The sequence below is a fragment of the Odocoileus virginianus genome, chromosome 26 (genome assembly GCF_023699985.2).
Source record: "Odocoileus virginianus isolate 20LAN1187 ecotype Illinois chromosome 26, Ovbor_1.2, whole genome shotgun sequence".
NCBI classification, from domain to species: Eukaryota; Metazoa; Chordata; class Mammalia; order Artiodactyla; family Cervidae; genus Odocoileus; species Odocoileus virginianus.
Genome location: NC_069699.1, coordinates 26,879,799 through 26,900,340, shown reverse-complemented (window position 1 = coordinate 26,900,340; position 20,542 = coordinate 26,879,799). Strand labels below are relative to the sequence as shown.

At 42.5% G+C, this 20,542-nt stretch overlaps 1 protein-coding gene across 1 annotated transcript in view; it reads right to left on the bottom strand.

The window, feature by feature from the left end:
• Window positions 1–20,542, bottom strand: part of PROK2 (prokineticin 2) — a 364,017-nt gene that overhangs the window by 118,572 nt on the left and 224,903 nt on the right. The window contains 1 exon segment of the mRNA XM_070455666.1: window positions 11,347–11,405. The gene's annotated coding sequence lies outside the window, so the exon portion shown is untranslated.

The window sequence follows — 20,542 nt, the reverse complement described above, 5'->3', positions numbered from 1 at the left end:
CCATCACATTGAGGGTTAGGATTTCAAGGTACTGATTTTGTGGGAACACAAACATTGAATCCATGACACCACGCATCAGCAAGTGCTGGTGGGGTGACTGGGCTGACGGCTTGAATGCTACCTAAACCTGGCTCATGGGGATGTTTTGGCTCAAGGATCAGAGCAGGGAAGGGCTGTCACTACTGTTGAAAAAGAAGACCACCAGTCTTGTTTTCTTTTTTTTTTCACTTTTCTTCTTCTTTTTGTTTCTTTTGTTTGTTTGTTTCTTAAGCCTTGTTTTCTTGTACCTGACCATGGTATAGAGCAGTATGGCACCAAATTCTCTACATGGGAGCAAGGTATCTTGTAGCAAACCATGTCTCTGCTGCATTTGGTAGAATTACCTAACATCTCTGCACCCTAATTTTTTCATCTTTAAATGTGGAAAATAAAATTAGACATCTCACAGGGCATTGGAAGCATCAGGTGGGATGATGCTTATACTTGTTTAACAGATTACTCACCATGGCCCATGGTGAGAAAATGGCACTTTTGAATCTAGAACATTTTTGAAAGGAGGAGGAACATTAGACTTTTTGCTATAGAACTGAGGTTCAGAAGTTTAATTTGCATTTCAGTTCAGTTCAGTCACTCAGTCGTGTCCGACTCTTTGCGACCCCATGAACTGCAGCACGCCAGGCCTCCCTGTCCATCACCAACTCCCAGAGTCCACCCAAACCCGTGTCCATCGAGTTGGTGATGCCATCCAACCATCTCATCCTCTGTTGTCCCCTTCTCCTCCTGCCCCCAATCCCTCCCAGCATCAGGGTCTTTTCAAATGAGTCAGCTTTCTGCATCAGGTGGCCAAAGTATTGGAGTTTCAGCTTCAACATCAGTCCTTTCAAGGAACACCCAGGCCAGGACTGATCTCCTTTAGGATGGACTGCTTGGATCTCCTTGCAGTACAAGGGACTCTCAAGAGTCTTCTCCAACACCACAGTTCAAAAGCATCAATTCTTCTTCGGCACTCAGCTTTCTTTATAGTCCAACTCTCACATCCATACATGACCACTGGAAAATCCATAGCCTTGACTAGACGGACCTTTGTTGGCAAAGTAATGTCTCTGCTTTTTAATATGCTGTCTAAGTTGGTCATCACTTTCCTTCCAAGAAGTAAGTGTCTTTTAATTTCATGGCTGCAATCATTTAGGTCTGTGTTTATGGTCAAGACACTTAGCTTCTTGGTCTCCCTCTTATAAAATAACTAAATCAGAATTTCCTAAAGCGTGTCCACTAAGTATTCATCCTTTTAGATGACCGATGGAAAGGGTGCTGTAGCCATGAAGTTTTGGGCAAAGCTTCATTCTCTTTGCCTCTGAGAGTCCTAACAGAGGTGTACTGAAGCTGGCTTGGCAGCTGATGGTTAAATACTCAGGAATTCTGTGAATCAACTATGCATTTAGTGACATGATGTTGATAACTTCTCACCAGCCAGAGCAGGAACATTTATGCTCTAGAAATGGGCAAATGTTCAAAATCAGAGCTATATTTTTTCTCAGAGAGCTAGTTATTAAAGTTATCAGCACATATTGGTCCTAATACATATAAACTTATTAAAGTCTCCAAACAGTTCAGCAATCAACTCATTTAATTGGGCACTTCCCAGACATTTTAGACCCAGGATCACCTCACTGACAGTGTTCAGAAAACATTTCAGAAACAGCACTGGATGATTCTATGGCCCTTTTATTCTACCGTTTTCCCATTAGAAGATACAGCCACTGAGTTCCCAAGTTGGGAGGGACTCCTGGTTGTCTGAAGTTTGAGTTCAGTGCTCTCTTTACCAAACTTATTGATCAAGAAGTATCCTTTCACAATTCCATGAGATTTCCAGACTTGTCCTTTTGTAACTGAAGGCTTTCTTGCACTCTTCACGTTGATGGAATGTATCACCTGCCACAGGACACATGATGATCCTGCTGTTTAAACGCTACCCTCCTCCTAGTTAATGTCTCTTCATTCTTGAGATCTCACTTTAGACACTGGTTTTGGTGGATAGTGCTGAGCCTTTAGCCTTGTGAGATTCTGCTGATCTCTTTGACACTTTCATAGAACTCTGCTCCTTGTCTTCAGAATACGTATTGTGTGGTAGCTGAAACAGGTCCAAAAAGTCTCTGAAGCTCTTTCTATCAAATCAACTTCCTTACCTTTTGAATTTGGGCTGGCCTTGTAACATGCTCTGACCCACAGAACCTGAAGGCCTTAGTCCCCTGAAATGCAGCCCTGAGGCCTCGATGCTAGTCAGCTTAGCACAGACAGAGAAAGACTGCAGGAATGCTGGTCTCCAATATGAAAAATCAGATTATGAAGGGATAAACAGCCTTGGAAGTCAGATTATCCTTGTGAGAGATTTCCCAGATTCTGTCCAAAAGCATCTGATCCTAGAGGGTACAGATTTGAGTTTTTTTCTAATGCCAGCTCTTTGTTATGGACAGGGTAAGGGGATGTTTCAAGACTTTAGCACAAACAGTGAGATATACTATGTGTTGCCTTAAGCTACATGCTAAGGAAAATTTTTGCCAAAATGAAGAATCTATAACCAGGGGCACTCAGCTTCCTTTAAATTATAAAGGCCTGATTCCAGAAGCATTGACAATCCTTAGTGGAAGAGTCTTTGATAAATAATAAAAATAACATAAGAAAAGTATTTTCGTTGGTAAAATTAGGGGTATTAAATTAACATATTAGATACAAAAAGTGGGTTCTCATTAAGTAAATCAGTGGTATTCAAGATATATGGCTAGGCCAGATCCTGGAGAGACAGTCTGCCCTTATGTGAATAAAGTCTAGTGAGGCTTGTAGTGTGTACACTTAGGTTGTACCAGGGGCTTGGTCTCCTGTTGCTGCCTCTAGATTAGCATCACACCTGCTTCATGTGAATCTTATATGAAAGGTGAGGTTTAAAGGGTGGAGATTAATGACATCCAACTTGCAAAAAAATTTTGTATAAACCCTTTCACATCTCCTTTGTATCAAAGGTTTAAGTAATATGTCTAATGTGTGTAGCACTACTTGGTTGGAATCTTGGTTAAATTATACCTTGTCCTTCAAATGCATGAGATTTTTGCTCTGAAGCTCTCTTCAGATCATGGTAGAGGGAGGGAAAACCGAAGGAGAGAATGTCAGTTTCACCAAGCAGATTGGAATTAGGGTTGATAACATAACCAGAACTTACAGGGCAGAGTTGTGGAGAGATGGAAGTAATACAAGGAGCTTCAGAAATCTGCACGAGGATCTCCTAGAATCTTTGGGTGAATACCAAGTGGCATGTATGCAGGATAAGCATCCTTAAGAATAGGCAAAGAATAAATTCTGTGTAACTATGAGTTGAACTGAGATTCTGGAATGTGAACAGAACTGAGAGAAAGTTTTTAAGAGTAATTGCAGAGACCACTGAAAATCCTGGGGACTCAGTTAACACAAAGGAGACCATGCACAGGGGAAGAGCTGCTCCCATTCAGACCTGAGACTGTACTAAACCTCCCTTAAGAAACAGTAAAAACAAGAGTGAAAGGGTCAAGCTAGTCCATAAGGGAGTTAACTGCCCTCCAGACAAAATGTAACATCATTTAAAGGAAAACAATAAAACACAGATACTCAACAGTGTATCATTCACAATGCCTATGACACATGAAGAAACAAGAAAATGTGAAGTAAGAAAAATCAGTCAATAAATGAAACAGACTAGAAAAGACAGAGGTGATAGAATCAGGAGACAAGGCTTTAAAAAAATACATGATTATAAATCATGGACATTAAAAGAAAATAAAAACATTATGATAGAATAGATAGTTTCAATACAGAAATGGAAATAATAAGAATGAACTAAACTGATATCTAAAACTGAAAAATGCAGCATTCAACATGAAACAGAAGATGAGACACTATGGAAGAAAACATCAGGGAATTTGAAGAAACTAATAAAACTGAAGCATACAAAGAAAGAAGCTGAAAAAAGTAACTGAACAGAGTTTTAATGACCTGTAGGATAATACTAAGCCTAAAATTTATTTCTTGGTTCCTGAAGGAGAAGATAGTGATAGACAAGCAGGAAAAATATTTTAAGAAATATAAGCCAAAATCTTTACAAATTAGATGAGAGATAGAAACTCATAGATTCAAGAAGCCCAACAAATCTCAGATGAGATAAACAAAAAGAAACATACACGAATGCACATTAGGAGAAATCTGATGTAAAATAATGCTGAAAATAAAATTTTAGAAATAGTCAAATAAACAAAACAAGTTAAATACAGAAAAATGATCATATAAATTGTGGCTGACTTTTCAAAAAAACCCTTCAAAACCAAAAAACCACAGATGTGAGCCATAATCTGTAGAATAGCATCTTTAAAGTACTGAAAGAAAGAAAAAGCTATCCCCCTAGAAATCGATGTCCAGTGAAAATATTCTTCAAAAACAGAGAAACAAACTCATTATCAGACTAACCAAACAAAATTCATCACCAGCAGAACTTCATAAGAAATATTAACATAAGTCCTTTAAAAGAAGAAAAATGATAAGAAATGAGAATCTGAATCTACACAAAGAAATGAAGAACCTTTTAAATGATATCATTAAATAAAGCTCTTGCCTTCATTTGTAACTTCTTTAAAACCTAATCGACCACTTGAAGAAAAAATAACAAAATATTATGGACAGTATAAGATGTGTAAGTAAAATGCACGACAACAGTACAAGGGGTAGGAGGGGAAACGGATGTATAATGCTCTAAGGCTTTTGCACTGTATGAGACATGGTATAATGTTATTTGATGGTAAACCGGGATAAGTCAGCTACGCACATTTTAAACCTTGGAGCTACCACTGAACCAAACTATTTGTTGAATGAATGGAAAATTTATTCTAGGCATTAAAAACCTATCTTTTATGGGACTGTGGACTGAATTAGATGTGACATTGGTCTTCTCCTAAACATTTTGCTTCAGTGGGATAAGACAGTAGGAAATTTTTCACAAGGGCAGAGGAAGGAGGAATGGGGACCAGAACAGGGTGAATTTTCTGCTTCACTGTGCCTAATACAATGCTCCAATTGTGAGAATGTCAAATGAGATTCAACCAGACAGTACTGTAAATTCCAAGGGAAATAAAATATTCCAGGAAAGTCTTACAGCCAAGACCTGAGCTGGCCTCCTGTGGTGACATTCCATTAAGAAATATTCCAACTTACATTTTATGAGAGGATTAGCACTGACAAAGTATCTTGCTTGTTAATGTCAATACTCAAACGAAATTAAAATTTTTTAGACTATGGCTTGTCCTTTACTTTCAGCAGCTGTTTGAAAGTTTGAACACCTCATATTTTTCTCTTTTGACTTATGTCTTGATATTTATTTTGCATGTTTTCTAAGTGCTGTTCGGGAGGGTTAGGAGAATTACATTTTGGGTACTAGATATGGACTGCTGGGCCAGTGGAAATCAAGCTTTCTTGACTATAGAAAACATAAAGTCTGTTATGAGAAGTTTCTATTCATGGTGTAACCCCCAAAGGGTATAAAATCAATGAACTGGTGGAGTTCCACAGATCATTATCTACTCCTCTTTTTCATTGGAAGATAGAGTAGCTGGGTCACAGAAAGGACTAGAAATGGGGGTGGATCCCTAGTAGAATGGCTTTGAAAGGTTTGGAGCTGAGTGGCATTCTCCCTTTCCCTTCTTTCTTGGAGTTTCTCCACCCTTTAGTCTTCTGAATAGGACTTCGTGTTGGGCTGTTTGGAATCAGTATACAGTGTGTGTAATTACAATAATCAATTTTGGGGCATGTAGCTCTTTTCTTCCAAAAAAACACAAAAACCAAAAACCAAGTGCAATGTTGAAAGAAAAACATGACTCTCAGAACCTTGGTTAGCATTTAAATCAGAATTCCCTAATTTGGAGTTTGAGTTCAACCTTGGCTTTCAGGATATTGGTGAGTTGCCTGAAATGGTTGGGAAAACAAGAAGAGGGTCCTTAGAATTATTGTGTGCTTGTTCTCAGAGAGAGGGGAGAATAAAGTCCAAAGAAAGAGTAAAATCCATTGTCATCAAAGAGGTTTTCTCCTTTAATAATAAAGAAGCAACAAAAAATATTTAATAGTTGAATTGGATCATTCAATCACTGAAGCTAAGAATGAGAAGGAAAATGAAAATATTGAGTGTATATGTTTTCCGTCTCCCAATCTATGGGGTAAATATAATGCACCTCGTTCACAGTAATGATTCCAGCTTGGAGAGTGTATGTGCTTTCCTGAAAGCAAACAGTTTTAAAGGTTTAAAAGAGGATTTGAAGCAAAATATTTCAGTCACCAAAGCCCTATTTTTTTACTTCCCTTTCCTGCTATTGTAGATGAACAGTCTGTGCTCCAGTATAAACCAATCCTTCCATAGAACACACTGGGTTACAGCTCCTCTACCCCATTTGAGAACATTCCTCCAGCAGCCTTCCCCACCCCCATCTCCTGCACCAGAGGAGGGTGACCTGTGGCATCTAGACCAAATCCAGCTGACTTCTGCTTATCCACAAATAAGAATGGTTTCTACATTTTCTATATCAGTGGGGAATAAGCTTTAAAAAAAAAAAGGAATATTTGTGATATGCAAAAATAAGAAATTCAAATTTAAGAGCCCCAAACCCTTGGCTGTCATAGCAAGTCAAACTGCTCTGCAAATTTCTCAGTGTTTATCCTCAGTTTCTTTCATATCCTGAGGCACTGCTTCCCGTACTACACAGGGAGCTCTGCTTTAGAGCACCCTGCGCTCCCCGCCTTGGAGTGAGGCGGCTGCAGGGCAAAGGAGTGCCCGCCCACCTGGAAGGGAGAACCCTGGAGATCATGTGCTGGGTAGCTTGGACTCTGGGGTCGCCACTGGATGACTCCAAGCTCACGTCCAGGGCCTTTGTGAAGCTCTCCCCCAGCCCCACCCCAGCCCCCAGGTGAGCCTCTAGGCCACAAAGGGCAGTCGTTTGCGCTGAGCCTTGGGTAGGAAGAGAAGCAGAGAGAGCTGTGGGCCTGGGCCTGGTCTGCTTGTAGGATCATGTTCTGGTCAGAATTCTGAGTAGTCGGGAATGTCTTTTGGTCATAAGGAAAGTAAATTTTATTTTATTTTATTTTTAGTAAAGTAAATTTTAAAGGAGGAAGATAAAACCTTGCTTAGTGAACAGATTGTTGGCTTGATTTAAAACTTTTAAGTATTTAGACATAAGGCATGTGGACCTCCATTTGAGCTCTTGCCTCAGATCCCATAAATTCTAGGAGCAGGTGGGTCTACACAGCTCACTCAGTTTCTTACGGCGGCCATAACAAAGTACAAGCTGGGTGGCTTCAGTTCAGTTCAGTTCAGTCGCTCAGTCGTGTCCAACTCTTTGCGACCCCATGAATCGCAGCACGCCGGGCCTCCCTGTCCATCACAAACTCCCAGAGTCTACTCAAACTCATGCCCATCGAGTTGGTGATGCCATCCAGCCACCTCATCCTCTGTCGTCCCCTTCTCCTCCTGCCCCCAATCCCTCCAGCATTAGGGTCTTTTCCAGTGAGTCAACTCTTCGCATGAGGTGGCCAAAGTATTGGAGTTTCAGCTTCAGCATCAGTCCATCCAATGAATATTCAGGACTGATCTCCTTCAGGATGGACTGGTTGGATCTCCTTGCAGTCCAAGGGACTCTCAAGAGTCTTCTCCAACACCACAGTTCAAAAGCATCAATTTTTCGGCGCTCAGCTTTCTTTATAGTCCAACTCTCACATCCATACATGACCACTGGAAAAACCATAGCCTTAGAACAATACAAATGTGTTGTCTCACAGCTCTGGAGGCCAGAAGTTCAAAATGAAGGTATTGGCAGGGCCAGTCTCCCTTGGAAGATGCTAGGCAGCTATCTGTTTCAGTTCTGTCTCTTATATTCTGGTGGCCTTAGGCATCCTCTGGCTTGTAGATGGCCATCTTCTCCCTGTGTCTCTCTTCATTTAATCTCCCATCTGTGTGATCTCTGTCCAAGCTTCTGCTTTTTATGAGGGCACCAGTCCTACTGATTAAAGCTCACCCTAATGATCTCATTTTAACTTGATGACCTCTGTAAAGACCCTGTCTCCTAATAAGGTCACAGTTTGAGGAACTGAAGATAAGGACTCCAACATCTCTCTTTTGGGGGTGGGAGTGGGGTGGCACAATTCAACCCAGAATGCCTTGTCACTGAGAACTCCCCAGAGGACTTTATTCAATATTACATCTTGCTCTCTTTCTAACTTTCACACTCCGAAACTCTCTTACCATGATTTATCTTTTTCCCATTGTGATCATCACCTTCTAACATGGTTTATAATTAACTTGTGCATTCAATGTATTGTTTATTGACTATCTCTTCCTATGAGAATATGAGCTCCCTGAAGGCAGGGATCTGTCTAGAACAGAACTTGACTCAGAAAAGGTGCTCAGTAAACATATGTGGGATGAACAATTAGGTCCATGTCATCTTCGTGGGAAAGAAGAATGACCCTTCCTGTCTGGTAGGAATGACAAAGTAGTCACTACACCTCAAGAGTGATGGCGAGAGAGAGAAATTAAGCAGGAGACCAAGGCTGTGCCTGACCTTCTGAGATGCCTACAGTTCTGTTTGGGAGAATTCTACCAGCACAAAACAGTACACATACCTCAAATCTTTAAATTACACTGAGTTTATGCAAATGAGTCTACATCTAGATGAAGCCTTGCCATTAAAGGAAGAAAGTAAGGAGAAAAAGTTGGAAGCAAAAAAAAGGCAAAGAGCATAGTTCTGTCATACAAATATCAACGAACGTAAGGCAAGAATCAAGCTAACAGTCATTTCAGACTTTTACTTATCTTTGTAAAAAAAAGCTAAAATTAAATTTTTACACATGATTTCCACAATGACTATGAATGCAACCATATGGCTTTAAAGCTGTAGTAAAATATAAATGATGAGTATCATTTTTCAACTACTAGATTGACTAAAATTCAAAGGCTTGATAATAAGTGCTGATGAGGTTTGGAGAAACAGGAATGCTTTGATGGGAATGGAACTTCCAGGGCTGTTTGGCCTTCTCCAGGAGACAAAATACACATCCTGCTCCTTGAAATAATTCCACTTGGTACAGGTATGCATGGAGGTATGTGACACAGAAAACAATATGAATGGCTGTCAATAGAGGTTTTAAACAAAAGGATAAATAACTGTAGTATATCAGTACCAGGAGCTCTTGACCTTGACTGTACCCTAAAAGACTTGGGGAGCTATTAAGAAGATTTATGGTTACTCCTAGCCTACTACAGAATAGAATCCCTATGGCCAGATGTGGAATCTGCAGTATGTGCATCAGTATTGTTAAAAAAAAAAAACAACAACAAAATTAGGGTTAAGTAACAGTGATCTATTCCATGAACACTACGCTATATTTAAATCGAGTTAGGACACATGTGCCAACATAGGCAGGTCTCCAAAACATCATTGACTGAAGGAGGAGAGGTACAGAAAGTCAAGGTCAGTATATTTTATTTAAACATACAGTGGAAGGTGGCCTTGAAAATGGGTCCTAGCGATTTCTGGCTTCTGACAATCTCCTCCCCTCAGGGAGAACCTCCTACTGTTGGATTTACTGATTTGCTTAATGAAGAGAAGGTGGCAGTATGTACTCTTGGAAATTAGGTTACAAAAGACTGGGCTTCCATCTTGGGTGCTCTTTGGATTTCTCGCCCTAGGGAACCCTGCTCCCATGTCATAAGGCAGCGCTGTGAGGAAGCCTTGGTGGAAAGGCACCTGCCAACAACCATGTGAGCGGGCTTGCATGTCGGTCTTCTGTCTGGGCCTGGCCTTCCAGGGAGCCCAGCTTGAAGCCAACAAGCTTGATTGCCACTTAATGAGACACTCTGGGTCAGAAATACCCAGCTATGCTCCTCCCTGTCTTTCTGACCCAGAAACTTGGATGTAATAACATTTGTTGCTTTGACTGCTAAGCTTGGGGTAATTTGTTGCATAGCAATAGATAAATAACAGACACAGGAAAAATCTATTTTCAGTGTCTCCAGATATAGGTATAGAAAGACACAGAAAGGCATATAAAAGATGGAGACAAAGATGATGGTGGTAACCTCAGGGGTGATGTGGGTCTGGTTGATTTGTTGTTTTTACAAGGATTGGTCACAGAGATAGTCGCTTATCTGGAAAGTTTCATTTTTATTTACTGGGAGAATACACACATGGATTGGTGGTCTAATTAAAAATTAGTAAGAAAAGATGTTGTGAGTTGTGGTTGGAAAAGCAGCTTTTAGCTGCTGGGTTTTGGAGCTGAGAATGAGTGTTTGTGGTGCCTCCAGCAAGATCTCAAGAGCCTTCCACTTGTTCCTCTTTCCCTGCTGAAACATTTATGAGTGAGGTGTATCTCTGGTTCATAGCCAGTTTTGTCACCAAACTCTGTGGCACAGTTCTGAGCCATTTGGGAAAGTGGGTTGAAAAACGAAAGGAGAGGTCAAATGAATGGGTAGACAAAGTACTCTCAGGGAATGAGAATACAGCAGCAGAAGTGACCCTGAGACTTCAAGAGTGTGTGTGATTTCTTCTCTCATTTCAGTTTTGACAACCCAGACAAATAAAAAGCAAGCCACACTTCCTAGAACCCCTAGGTGCCAGCCAGGGAGGGGCAACCACTTTAGCTAGTTCTGTACTCAGCTGATTGGGGAAGAGCCAGAAGTCCACAAAAAAAAGTTTGTGGTTTCCAACAGTTTCTGATTACCAACGTTATGATGCCAGCTAGCATTCATACTATGCATCAGGGCCTGGGTGCTGTACACAACTCCCACAATGCAACATTATGAGGCAGAGACTAGCACACCCATGCTGAATGAGAGGCAGGTCTTTCCCACATCTCAACCGACAATAGGACATTTTGGGTCCCTTCTAACCTGGAAGCAAAAAAAAAGCAACAGTCTGGCTAGAAGGGTGCTTTAGACAGATGCTTTCATGCATAGGACCTCTCTTTGATTAGAAGAAGGGGAAAAGGGAGGCGAGCATTTGCCAGTGGAAGAAGGGCAGTGAAAGAGTAAAACACAGCTATGCTCTTGCCAGAAGCAGCAGGCCATCGCTGGGCACCCACTGCTACCACTGCTGAGATGGCTCTGTGTAGAACAGCCAGGTTTGTGGCCCTGGTCAACCCACCGTGGCGTTAGGGCCCACGTCAAGGAGCAAAGGCAGGTGGCCTCCATCTCCATCCACGCCTTGCTCGTCGGGGCTCAACACACTCCTGGTTCTCCTGGCCGCCTCCCTTCCCCAGGCCTGGCCAATCCAGGCAGCAGCTTCCACTCACCTCCGAAACAGCAACACTGGCCTCTTCTGTCCTTCTCTCTGCAGGGTCTAGCTGTCAACCTGCAAAGAAAAGAGCCGTGGAGTCAGGTGTTCCTACACTCAAATCTCGGCTGGGCCACCTCCTCAGCTCTGAGGCTTTTAGGCACGTCCTTTTACCTCACTGGGCGTCAGTTTCACCGTCAGCTGGGGACAAGGACAAGCTGGTAATAAGGGGCACGATGTATGAAAAACCTCATAGGCGGGACTCAATGTGGTTTGCGTTTCCTGGCTCTAAGGATTTCATTACTAATCAAAACATGCTTTTCCTCTCTTCAAATATTTGCATTTTTAAAAAGAGTTCACAAAGATCTTTATAGGTTAGGCATTTGGAGGCAGTAGGTAAGGATTAACTTGGAACTTTCAACACTGGAGGAGATGGGATCATATGGAAAGAATGGCGCCCTCTGGAGGCCTTCATGTCAACTGCGTGGCTGGTGTGCTGACGGTGAACAAGCCTTTTCAGAATCACCCAAAGAGCTCAGTGGAGGAGGCAGGAAAGCTGAATTGCATCCCAACTCCTGCAGGGATTTAGATGCCAAATATGTTGAGAACATCCCCTATGCTTCCCAGACATAAGAGAGGTCCTGCTGAGGGGGATTTCTGTTTGAACCTCTCTTTACTTCATGAATCCACTTGGCAAAACAAAAAGAATAGCGATTCCCCAAGTTTTTCACATGTATAAAGCTTTTCTTGATGTCAGCCCAATTCTTGCCAAAAAAAGAGCCTGTTTCTCACACCCCAAGTAACCTTTCAGAGCCACGTGCCTCATTTTGAATGGAGAGGATGAGAAATCACTTTCAGAGAATTTTCCTATGCATCATGCCTCCAAAAATAGCCCTTTATTTCCTTCTTATCCAATGACGAAAAAGGTTAACAGCAGTCTAAGAGCAAATGGGGGAGAAACTCACACTTTAAAAATAAGGATACGTATATGAAAAAAAAAAAGCTTTATCTGCTTCTGATTGTCTTCTCTCCTGTCTGTGGTATTTCAGTGAGTTCTCAGAAATCAGGCTTACATTTTCAGGGCCCCTCTTGTCTATGTCTGGGGCATTAATAGTTTCTATGGCTGAAGTCTCGTGTCACCATGAGCCTATGTTGACGGGGAGACATTTGGTTTGATGCAGGGGGATTCTGGGGTTCCTGACTCATTTACACAGGTTTCTGAGAAGTCCAGAAAGAGGAATGGGCAGCCGTTGCCAAGTCTCATGGAGGCCTGCGTTTGAACTCTCCTGAAAGACGTCACTACTGGACAGCCTCTGGGAAGGCCACGCTGAGGAAAGCAGCAGTCAGGACTCCCCGTGTAAGGAACTGAACCACTCAAACTGCTATAAGCAAAGAGGAAAGGCGCCAGCTCAGGCTGCAGGGAAGGAACCAGTGGTGGTCCCTCAAGCCTAAGGCAGATCCCCAAGGCTAAGTGTGAGGTGAGTCACAGGCAGGACTCAGGGTTAGAGCTGTTGTGTCCTGCCCCCAGGCCCTGCTCTCTCACTGGCCACCTCTGTTTTCTGCATTCTCTCAGGCTGCCGTCTGACAAGCCCTCCTCATTAAAAGGGAGACAAGATGACACAGCTGCTCTGGGCTGACACAGCTGCCTTGTGGGGTCAGAGAATCTGTCATTCTTCTCAGGGGAGGATTCTGATTGGGCCTCCAAGTTCCTGTCACTAGTTCTTGGACCAATCGCCATTGCTGGTTGGTTGCCGGACCAGGATGGGCCAGGCCTGACTCACATGCCCACCTCTGGCCCAGGCAGTTGTGCTGAGTTCCAGAAAGGCATTGCCAAGACTTGCAGGACAGGAAAGAAGGAAAAGTTATGACTGTCCACTTACAGGGGCAGGAAAGCTTCTCCAAAGCCACAAGAACTTGCTATAGGGCACAGAAGGGGAAAAGTGGAGAGCAATGAAGTGAATTTGCTTCTACAACTGTGCTGGGTTTGCAGAAGGTTTCTTCATAGAAATGCCAGTGACATGATTGCCATGGAGGGCTTGAGGGGACTGAAAAACAGAGGGCAAGCTGGGAGATCTGTGACTGAGTGCTGTGCTCTATTTTTAATGGGGAAAATATCAATACTTTGGATATGTTAAGTATCTAACAATATAAAATATTGGATATTTTAAACATCCAACAATGGAGAAATAGTTAAGTAAATAATAGTAGCTACTCACAGTAGATCATCATCAAGAAGTTTTTATGATGGAGTAAAATGAGTGCATGATAATGTTAAAGGCAAGAGGCAGGACACAAAAATCTGTATACTATATGGGCTTAATCATGTACCCCCATCCCTCCAAAAAACAGTAAACAGAAACATATGTCTATTAACCATGCTTGTTGACGGACTGTAGGATTGTGTGTCCTCCATCTCCTTATTTCTGTATATTTTGGTTTTGTTTTTTACTTATCTCAACAGTGAGCCTGTCTTTCTCTGCTAATTAGAAACAAATGATAAAGGTAATAAGATCATCAAGTTGAACTTTAGAGGTTTGAGAATCACTAGAGGAGATTAAAAAATTCCCAGAGTTCTAGGAGACCAACTCCTGGGATCTGGTGTGGGGAGACAGAGGAGAGAGGCAAAAAGGAGAGGATCCCGAGAAACTGAAATCCTCTTTTTTCCTTTGAAAGCAATATTTTCTGAGCAGCTTTACAAAGATTATCTCCTTTAAATGTTTCCAATAACTCTTAAGATGTTGGTACAATTATGCACCCCATCTTTCAGATGAGGAAAGAGAGGTTCTGTGAGGTTAACTGACATTCCAAATCACACAGCTGACAAAACAGCAGAGCTGGGCCTGGAGCCTCGCTCTTTTCCCGGCACTGCAGCAGAAGGAAGTGTGGGCAGGGGCTTTAGTTCTTAACTATCACACTGAGATCTTAAAGGGAAGGAGAGAGAATGACAATTTCTCCCCTGTAAACATTCCCAGAGAAAGGTCTGACCCAAGGCAGAAAAAAAAACATCACAGTCACGCAGAATTTATTTTAGATCAGAGAGATCTAAAGATCTCTAAGAGTGTGGCATCAGTTTATGGCTTTCAAAGATGAGACCATTGAGGCCCAGAGAGGGTAAGTGACATGTCCAAGGTCACACCACAAGTGAGTATTGTTGCTGAAGCCAGTCAAGGCTTGTCATCAGCAGTGGAGGGCTCTTTGGGGGTCATCACAGGGCAGTCATCATTTGCTATAAAAAGAAGCAGGCACCTCAGCTGGAAGGGAGCATCCTTGCCTGTCTCCTAGAAACACACATCCCTCAAACGGATCTAGAACGGCAAGGGACGGATGTGGTAAGGACTTCTTGATAACGGCACTGGAAACTCTGTTATGTTTAATTAGTGTTCAAAAGTCAAATATAAATTAAAGGCATTTTTATGAAAAAGGTAAGAAAGAGCGTTTACCTATGTCTTCAAACCCATATATATTTTTTCAACGTATTTCATTTCTGTTACACTGGGCTGTAGGTTGCCAAGGAGACTGTTATTGGCAGAACTAAGTGGTTGGTGAATAATTAACTGTCTGTCCTCAGCAAGGCTTGGAGAAAGAATTTCTCAGGGCATCTCTGTAGACTGGGGAGAGTCAGCTTCTGTCCACAGCCAGGAAAGGAGCGAGGGGCCAATGGCCACGAGAGAGGTGGGTGAGCAAGATGGAGGCTGACTCCTCCCCGCAACAGTAGACTCAGAAGCGGTCGTTGCTATTGCTGCCGTGTCCCTCACACTGACCAATGCAGGAAGCCCTGCAGGCCATCCACTGCCACCCTTCGCATTTTCTTGCCTGAGAGGCTTCCTGGAACCCAAGGTCTTGATTCTGCCAGTGACAGGCTATAAGTTCCAAAAAAACTGGGAGCAGCCCTCAACCAATGAGTGATGGAGGGAAACGGGGTGCTCTCCCCTGGCACCCACGTCCCAGGGGAATTCAGCTCCCTGGTCCACATGATTGCGCACTAACACATTCCTTCTTGGCTTCCTTCCTTTCCCTGGCTTTCTCCTCTGCTCACTAGTTAGTGCTTCCTGAAGCCATCTCCTAAGTCAACTCCTGTGTTCAGATCCTCATTCCAAGTCTGCTCCTGGAGCAACAGGATCTGAGAGGATCACACAGAGAAGCAAAACCTGGGAGGGACGCAGGAACTGGGAGCAGTAGCTTCTCACCTACTGTCTGTTCTGCTTTCATGTGTAAAAGGATGTTTGGTAATATGGGATTTCTTGAGCTCCCCTCATCCTTTTTGGTTTTTAGATTAGCCTAAACTCAAATAACTGCCTGCTCTCAATGACAAATCCCCTCCAGTAAACACCCTCCAGTAAAAAAGAAAAAAAAAAGGATTTGAGGGGCTCTGAAGCCATGGTGAGAGTGTAAACCAGCTAAAGAGTGCTTGAGCTATATCACTCAGAGTTTATATTCCCAGAGAAGATTATGATCCAAGACAGGAAAACACCATGGTCATGCAGAATTTGTTTTAGATAACAGGACATCTGTAAAAGTGTGGCATCATTTTATTGCTCAGATAGCTGCCACTCAGCCTCAGCTCAGGGCTGTCTGGCTTCTCCAGCTAAAAGTGCAGAGGAGAACTGAATAGAAATGGAAAAGTCTCCTACCCTTCTAGCACTTTCTGCCTGGACCTTTCTAGTTCAACTTCCTTTGGTGTGAAAGTTGCAAATTCCAGCTGAGAAGACATATAGTCAGACATTTATTTGGTGCATTAAATAATCCTGAACATCTTTCAGGTGCCCAACTAATATTTCTAGTTAGGTAGAAAAGCACTTTGGGTTATAAGCACCTTTCCGCTTTTGTTATGCAAAGGGGCAGGATCTTAAGTTTCCTAGAGAGGACTGGAACCTTCAGTGGCACAGAGAAGCAGAAACTACCCTCCACCTTTCCTCAGACTCACAGACTGCCCACATTCCTCCTGAGCTCTTACTCAATTCTACTCCACAGAATACACACAGTTAGAACCTAAACCTTTGTTACTCTCCAGTTCATCTCAAAATCTGCTAATGAAATATCAGTCTGAAAGCTTTCTCCATTGTCACAAAAAGTTGCATATCCTAAACACTTAATAATACAGTGATGTTGCAACTGCATTCAGATAGTGGCAACTTTCTTTGCCAACATCTAAAAAATTCCCAACCTTTCTGGGTTGTTAAAATGAAGACCCTTCCCTCATCCTACACCCACCCCCCAAGTTTCTAACACTTGAGTTGTCTTGCCAAACACTGCTGAGAATTACACAGCAGCAAACCAACTATTTCCCACTGGCAGTATCATTTACTTCTGCGGCCTGGGAGAAAGAAGCAGTTGTTTTGTTTTTAGTTATCTTTGTTTGTTTGTTTTCCTTTTTCAGCTGGCTGATCGTTTTTTACAAAATCACCAAGGTTAGGCAAATATAACAGAGAGAATGTGTTCATTGTTAAACACAGTACAATTTCTGGGTATATGGGCAGGACACTGAAATAACTAAGAGCACAGGCAGACAGACCTGAGTTCAAGTTCGAGCCCCTGGACTCCTCAGCTGGGGAATTTGGACAGGTTTTTGTACCTCCCTGAGCTTCGGTTTCCTCATAGAGTTAATGTGGGGATGAAAAGGAGATAATATATAGGAAGCGCTAAGCTCAGTGCTGGGCAAAGTAACCACTGCTTTTCAGTTAGCTGTATCTTATTTCTTCTTCTCCAAGTAAACACAACACCACCCGAAACAAGAAGGCAGGAAGGGTATGGTGGACATGTCCTTCTGCCTGCCCATCACTCTTTCCTCCTCCTTCCAAGGATCCAATTCTTTTTTCCCTGATGATTATCTTCTGTGTGTGTTGGGTGAAGTCTACTGCCTTCTTTTCTTTTCAGCCACAAAGGTGGGAATCAGTCTCAGGCTTTGGTGAACCTCTTGCCCCTTCCTGAACCACGATGGTAGATGCAGGAATGAATCCATGAGTCAAAATGCCTCTATTCTGAGTCCTCCCTGGATTTTTTTTTCTGGCTGAAGATACCAAAAGAGTTTGCTCAGTGCTAAGTCTGTATGGGTGAGGACTTTGTGCATATGATGGCTGCGTTTCCTTCTGTGTCAGAGTTTGCTCAGAAAAGCAGAACCTATAGAAGATACATATTTGGGGTGATTTGCTACAATGGTTTGGCCTTTTGTAATTCTAAGAGTGGTTCAATAGTCTATAGGAAAGTGTTCTTTCTGGGTCAAGGGCAGGAAGCTGAGGTCTGTGGGGCAGGTTGCTGAGAAGGTAAGATGGGCATAAAGTAGGGGAAGCAAAGATAAACTGAATTCTGTGAGGATGGGCAGAAATTCATGCAGCGAGACTAGGACCCACATTGGTCTCACCCGACCTCCAAGTCATCCACCTCGATGATGGAAGTAAGCTGGAGGAGAAGCTGGCTCCTCACGGAGCTAAAAAAGCACTTGGCCTGGGAGTGAGGAAAGTGAAGCTGCTGCAGAAGGTGGAGACGTACGAGCCCCGCCCCACAAGGTGAGCAAGCAGGCAAGTGGCGGCATGAGCAAGCCACAGCAGCACCTCGTGGCCTGCACCGGCCTTCCAAGCACAAAAAGAAATGTGAATGACACTCTAGCTCCAATTCCAGATCTCACACAAAAAGTCTGTGGCTCATACCAACCTGGAACTGTGGACAGAAAAGAACTATGGAAAATATAGTTTCAGTTTAGCTAAGCAGACAGAACAAATTTACTATACTGGCTATGTGATGAGAAGCATTCAAGAGAAGGGCAGAGGGGAAAAGCCCTGATGATGACTTTTGAGTCTCTGGATGCAGCTGGGTCTGAAGCCGTAACCATCTATCCCTAGAATTTCCACTTGTGTGAACCACTGAGCTTAAGCTGCCTTAAACTGTGATTCTGTCTCTTGTAAAGAAAGTGGCCTGACCAATATAAATACCTAGTCCAGCTTCCAATAGTAATTTAGTTCAAAAGTTGTAACAGAATCCCAGCAAAGATCCTAACTTTGGTATAACAGTTAGGAGCAAACTAAAAATCCTGGGATAATAGGGAATAACTGATACATAGCATTTTCACTTTGCATGGGTAAAAAATTTGTTCAAAACTGGCAAAAAGGCTTATGTACAAAACATGGTCAATGTCTGCCATTAAGATACCAAGGGGCAGGTGTAGTCTTTGTAGAAGGTAAGCTGACATACTATGGGAAGCCAAAGGAACCCCCAGACAGAAACTCAAAGGTGGGGAGGCTCCATGCTTCAAAATGTCAAGGGATTTAAGAGCTCTGTGTCAAGACCCAAGGGGAAAATATATTTCTTACTATATCACAAAATCATATTTTCCAAGCTTGTTAGGTACCAGGTAGTACCTATGAACCTATGAACTTTTTAGGACCAGGTAGTACCTATGAACAGGGGACAAACACATGGATAAGACAGTCATCCCCTCAGGGTGCACAAAGAATCACCCTGCTCCTCCTAGATACCATTTTTCTAATTACACAATCAAAATTTTCATTACTTTCTGCAAAACCCATCTCCCATTCCACACTGATCCTAAGATCTACCAAAGTTCCTATGTATTTTTCTTCTTCTATATGTATTAAAGTCAACTGCTCTTAACCAAGTTCTTTCCTTCAGTAAATGTTTTAAATTTTTAAAAATGTTCTTCCAATTTCAAAATTTACTACTTCAAAAGTAGTAAATGCATACAGAAACTTTAGGACACTATGCCAAAAAGTTCTTTTTTTTTTTTTTTTTAACTACTTTTATTCTTGGGTAGTGACTGTCTCGAGCCCTGGGAAGGCCCCTTGCCCACTAACTGCAGTATGAGTAGGTAGATGGAATGGACCTCAGACCCAACACCATTCTTTGTTTCTGGTCCTCCCATGAAGCTGGTACAAGTCATCTTCATCTGTTAGTGGGCAGTTACTTTGTAACCAGTCTTATTATCTCTGCTTTCTTGTATCCTCTTCACAGCAATCAGAGTGTCACTCAGAATGTCAATCAGGTCTATGGCCATACCACCCTGAACATGCCCGATCTCGTCTGATCTTGGAAGCTAAGCAGGATCGGGCCTGGTTACTACTTCGATGGGAAAATGTCAATCAGATCACTCCCCTCCCTTGCTTAAATCTTCTCATTTATGATTTGTCACAGCTAGAACATAACCCAACGCACCTGAGAGTCTGGAAGGCTTTGTCTGCCTCTTGACCTCATTCATCACTTTCCAGCTTCTCGGGGCTTCTCTCTGACCCTCAAGTCTGCCCAGTTGGTCCCCCTCAGGTTCTTGGCAGCAGGAATGCTTTGCCCTCCTCTGGCTGGCTTCTTCTGACTGCAGTCTCAGATTACACATCACCATTCCTGAGCCGCTTTCACTATCCACCTTGCTCAAGAAATCTCTCCCCACCTTTCCATCACTTGTTTAGAACTCCTTTCCTGCCTTATTTTTCATCATTTCACCTATCAATACCTGAACCTATATTGCATGTTTCTGAGTTTACTGACCTCTGACTCCCCAGGCATGAAGATCCCTTAGGGGTAGGTTGTTGAGAGACCCCATAGTAGAATAGTTCTAGTAGCTTTCTTCAGATCTAGAGGTGGGGAAAGGGCCCCATAGTGATTTGCCATGTTTCGTTGATTGCCTTTAACCCTGCCCTCATCTTTGTAAACAGCGTCTTCTTTATTAAACTCTCCATCATTACCCCAGCAAATCAGCCTTCTCCTCCTTCCCAGGTGCTTAATTTAGGTTTTAACTTGACTTTGGGGACAAGGCAAGAGGTATGTGTCCTGATGAGAGATGCTGAATCATCAAGGCTAGCCCTCTGCCCTTTGGCCCAAGTATTAGAACTGTCACCTTTCTTCTGATCTCGCAGTGTTCTTTCATTTTCTTCCATTGCTTGGCATCATGGAGGCACAGGAATTAAGAGTTAATGTATCTCTAAAAATTAAGCACTGAATCAGGCCCTTTATTTATAGCTCATTTTATAAATGTGAATTAAAGTGGGCCAGTCTTATGACACACTCAAATTTATTATCCCCACTTGATGGCTTGGATAGTTAAATACTTCAGTGAATAAACTTAGAATTCATTAAGTCTCATTTGGTCATATTTCATATATTTGCAATCCACTCTCTTCCCTGGCAGTTTTCAAACAAGAAAATTAAGCCTGGCTCTGAAATTTATGGATGTACTCTTCTAATACTCCTTTAATTGGAAACTCCTATGTGGT